This window comes from Triticum dicoccoides, chromosome 5B, assembly GCF_002162155.2.
Source record: "Triticum dicoccoides isolate Atlit2015 ecotype Zavitan chromosome 5B, WEW_v2.0, whole genome shotgun sequence".
In the NCBI taxonomy this organism is placed as follows: domain Eukaryota; kingdom Viridiplantae; phylum Streptophyta; class Magnoliopsida; order Poales; family Poaceae; genus Triticum; species Triticum dicoccoides.
The window spans coordinates 620,804,377-620,809,543 of NC_041389.1; the positions used below are offsets into that span (position 1 = coordinate 620,804,377).

Here is a 5,167-nt window from a genome sequence, read left to right on the forward strand (position 1 = left end):
GCCTATCTAAATCCACCTAAAATTTCATAATCCACAGTGAAATTTGGTCAAGTATCACAATCACCTAACTAAATCCAAAATTTTGAAGATTAATTAAAGATTATTTTATCCACCTATATAATAGTCATCATACTCACCTACTAGACCTAAAATCTCATAACCCACGAAAATGTAGAGTGAAAAAAAAAATAAACGTAACAAAACACAAAAGAAAAATAAATAAAAAAACAAAAAAATGAAGTAAAAAAGAAAAACAAACAAAAAATGAATAATAAAAAAGAAAAGAATGAAAAAGCCGGAGAATAAGAAATAAATGGAACAAAATAAAATGAAATTAATGAAAAAAATCTGGAAAGAAAGAAGAAAGAATGAAAAAAATGGAGAAGAAAAATGAAACAAAAGAAACCGAAAAGAGTAGAAGAAAAAAATGGAGAATACCGGTTCGGTCGCCTCATCGCGATCCTACTACTAAACCAGTAACTTGAAGTGGGCGGAGTGGTTAGCTGCGCTGGCAGATGATGCCGGGGCGGTTGACGTTGAATAAAGCTGCCCAAATTTCCGCCGCAAGAAAAAAGGAGTGGTTAGCTAGGCTGGTGAGAACCCTGAAGACCTGGGGTTAGGGTTGTGGAGGCGGCGGCTGCTAAATTCCCGATCCGATCGCCATGCCCACCGGAGTCGCGCCAGGGTCGGAGGAGGAGATGTTCTTAGCCACCATAGTTGCGCGAGAGTCGGAGGAGGAGACCGCCATGGCCACCGAAGTCGCGCCAGAGCCAGAGGAGAAGACCATCGTATTCCCCGATTGGGTGATGCTGGATCGCTTCGGTCGCACCCACAGCCATGCCGACCTAGACGCTGCACGTGAGGCGGCCAATAAGAAGAAGACCGCCGTTGAAGTCGTCACGGCCACCGGCCACCGCTGCTGCTTGTCCTTCGCCCTCTCGGATCCTCCAGAGGTCTCTTACCTCGATCTCGAGTGGCCGCGGGAAGGCTCAGTCGAACCCGTGGGCCCCTCCCGCCTGCCCGCGTATCCCTACGTCCGGGCAACTGACTAGGACCTCGTCCTCTTCGAAATCTCCATCCCAAGCCAGCCCTACGACTTGCCGTCAGATCTGTTCGTCTACACAGCTGGTCGTACCCCCTGGGTGGATCAGCTCCCTCTGTACACTGAGCCCATGGTAAGGCCGTTTCTGATGTCAAAATTCACCACAGGCATCCTCCGCCTCCCGGACAACAGCTACATCGTTTCCGACCTCAAGGTCTACCAGAAAAAGAAGGGCCCTGAAAATTATTCCATGTTTGTCGAGCTCTGCGTCTTCAACTCCAAGACCAAAGAGTGGAAACACTTCCTCGAGAAGCCTGCCCCCCAGCCGCAAGACGAGAGCAATACCCAGTTCCCCATCCTGTGGTCAACTAAGGAGGTGCTTGCTTTTGGCCGCAGGTTCCTCTGCTGTGTCGACTACTTGAGCGGTGTACTGCTATGCGACTTCTCCAATTTAGAGTCCCCGGTGCTCCACTTCGTGCCTTTCCCTGGAGAAGATGGGTACTGTGAGAAGCTACAGATCATGCCTTTCCTTGGAGGAAAAGAGAACTCTAAGAAGGCACAGATGGCAAAATGCTTAGCGGCGAGATTCCGACGTGTGTCCGTCAGCCAAGGCATATGCACTTTGTCCGCATTGATGGCTGGTGTCCGGGTCTTGAGAGAAGCCAAGGGCAGCAGCAGCCTCTCCAAAAGATCACAGTATGGACTTTGGATATCGGGGATGGTAGCAAGTTCAAGTGGAAGATTCATTGGGGGATCAACCTGGATCTTCTCTGGGCGCAAGATGGTTTCCAAGCTCTGGACATACCTCGCTGTCTTCCCGAGTTCCCATTCGTCTGTGCGAACAATCCGGACGCCCTATGATGCCTGTTGAGTAAAGAGGAACTTTCTGGACAGCCGTGGATGATCATGGTTGACATGAACCAGGAAGATCTGCAGACATCTACTAAACATGTCAATCAGCAGCCCTACAATGCTGCGTGCGTGAATGAGAAAAAACCCATGGAGGCTCACCAAATCTTCTTTTCTAATGTGCCCCTACTTCCAACTGTCTTCTCCAAATACCTTGTAAGGCCAACAGGTAAGCTCTCTTAATATTCAAATGGTGTCCCTTGTAATTACGTATCGATACAACATGGTTGTGTTTGCTTAGCTTTCTGTTGGATATGGTAGTGTAACACTGGTGTCTTTGCCTATTTATCTTAAATATGATGCAATACATATCCTGCCTGGTTGTGAGGCTAATTGAACTGTGAGACTTCTGCATGCTTAATATCTATTACCTCCGTCCTGAAAAGCTTTTCTTCGATTTGTCGAGATACAGATGTATCTAACTCTAAAACGTGTCTAGATACATAATGTAAGACATGCTTTTTGGGACGGCGGGAGTAGTTTCCACTGTCTGCTCTCTCTATGGGTCTCTTTGGAGTGTTCCCCCCTTCATTAGCAATTCTCAGCACAAGGACTTCTGGACACATACCGCTCTATTTATCAGGGCTGTTTGCCCTGTGTTATTTTCTATCTATTGCTTTTCTCTTGTCCCAAAATTTCTAATTTTGCTGCCTTTTGAGGTTGCGTTGTGCTGCTTTGGTATAGCAATATTAATTAATTGAGGCATTTAATATATTTGCTGTCATCAATCTTCTCTTAGGCTGTTCAAGTGTTTTGAGTTTTAGCTGCTCCAGTTGTGTAGGTGCACTAAACTTTATACTATATTATAAATAATAATACCTTACTCCTTCTGCCGTCAAGTTGTCCTCCAGAGTCTTACCATTTTTTCCTTGTTGGAACTTTTGCTTTTCACGAGACTGTTCACTATCTATACACGTGGTAGTTCTTGATTCAGCATGCAGCCTTCTTTTGCTACTAGTTTAGTGTGCTATTCTGAAGCAAAACTCTAGAAACCACACTATTGTGATTGCTCTTCTAAAGCATAAAACTGGATACTGATTGGTCCTCTAATTTTATATCAGTGCAAATGTCTTGTACCTTTTAGATTATATGTACAGACCTTTAACACATACTTTTCTGTTGGTAAAAGATTTAGAATGTGTTTCGTTGGGTTAGTTTGGGTCAATCAGGTCACATCTTTGCCTTTTTCTGTTAGAATACTTTTGTTCTAGATAGTGCTTGTATTTTATATCGTGTAACTCGGTATTGGGCCAGTGAAAAGCCATTCTCCCTGCACAGGAATTTTCATTAGGTAAAATTCCTGTAGTATTAGCCCCGTTGGCGCCCTCATGTGTCTGTCTTCCTCTTGATTCTGGTGACATCCCCTCCAACTGTTTTCTTAATCCTCACATGCCTCACGTCATTCCACCTGGACTGTTGTCAGGACTCCCATGTTTCTTCAGTCGGCCGCCCTCTCGCTGCCTCTAGTCCTGTGCCATCTGAGCACACAGCCCCATGCCGCTGGTCTGCAGCAGATTACGGCCAGCCCCCTATGTCTACATTGATATTTAGGGTGAAAGAATTCTCTTGATCAGGGTACCCCAACCCAATGCTGTTTCTACCTCTTTTTTGCACAGCAAAACCATTGCATGTGGTTTTGCTGTTCATCTTATGTGTCAATACTTGTCGCAAACAACATAGTGAGATGTTCAGATGGTGTACATATCTAAGTTGTTTTTGTTTTATTTTATTGGTTGCAGTGATACCCCGGGACAACAAGCTCAAGCTCGCAGCTAGCTCTTCAGAGGAGGCTGGAGAAAGCTTAAGTTTGCAATGTGAGTTCGAAGACCTGAAAACTGATGACCCGGCTTGGAACCTTCTTCTGGTTGGTCACACAAAAGATGGTTTTTGTCCTCAATGTCACACTGATAGGATGAGGATGATGTGATGAGGATGTGTACTACCTCTATCCCAAAATAAGTGTCTCAAGTTTAGTACTCCCTCCGTCCCATAATATAAGAATGTTATTGACACTGAGAGTACAACTTTATACTAAAGTTGAGATACTTATTTTGGGACGGAGGGAGTATTAAATACTTACTGTCAGTAAGAGTAAACGATACATGTTCTGGATCCTGTAATCATATCTTTTAGACCCCGTATCTCAAAAGTTTGAGATTGAAAGCCTTCTCTTTTTATTCTTTCTTGCATAATAAATCAAGCGAGTTTTGCAGGCAACAGCCTCAGTGTTTGTCTCCCCAGACCCAGGACAATACTTTTTCTCTTTAGACGCACAAGCCCAAAAGGATGTATGTTTTGTTTGGATTTTGTCCTTTTGCGGATGGCACCAAAAGGATGTCTGTTTTCTTTGGATTTTGTTCGTTTAGGGATGGCATCAAAAGGATGTTTGTTTTGTTTGGATTTTGTATGTTTGGGAATGACAATGGATGGTGTCTGCCCGGATTTCTGAATGTGGCCGGCCAAATCTTGTTTGGCTGCATGCAATTTTTTCAAAGCAACAAAGATGTAGATAATGCTAGCGGCCATAGTCACGCTAGCGATTGTGGTTCATGCCGGTCGGCAACAAAGCCAACGGCCAACAAAATGGCCATCCCCTAGTTTAACGCCGCCAACAAAGCTAGTGACCGACACACTAGCCAAACTTCAAAATGAACAAGTTCTTTACGCCGGCAACAAAGCCAGGCCGTCTTGGGCGAACATCTCTTTCTGCCCATTCATGAACCAAGCCTTCCTCTCTGGTTCATATCAAGTCACCAATGCCTAGGCGACTCACGGGATGGGTTTGGACGCTCTCAAGCGCGGGACAATACTTGTTGCGCTCTTGTTGAATGAACCCGCATCTCTTTTGAATTGAGTTGATGCCGCGGGTGCTCACAAATTGGTATGGGGCAAACTTCCTTCGCTCATGAAAGGTTTTGTGAACTTTCGTCCAAAAGACATCCTTTTTGCCGGGCACCTTTCGTGGGATCTTGGCCTATCTCCATCAACTCTGGCAAATCAAAGTGTCCTCCTCTTGGGTGTATAATCCCGTACAAATGCTTTGCCTCCTTTGTGCCTTGACCCTTTGGATGAGCTCATCGATAAACACCAATGGCTCCGCCGCAATGCCGATCTCTTCTTCCTCATCTTCACAATACATGTCATCATCTTCATGCCATGAGTTTCCATGGTCATCGATCTCATCTTCATCATGGCCACCGAATAGGTCATCACCAT

General features: G+C 45.0%; 1 pseudogene; it reads left to right on the forward strand.

Annotated features, from left to right (window-relative positions):
* Nucleotides 1-792: 792 nt before the first annotated feature.
* Nucleotides 793-4,044, forward strand: LOC119306358 (annotated as a pseudogene).
* The last annotated feature ends 1,123 nt before the right edge of the window (nucleotides 4,045-5,167 follow it).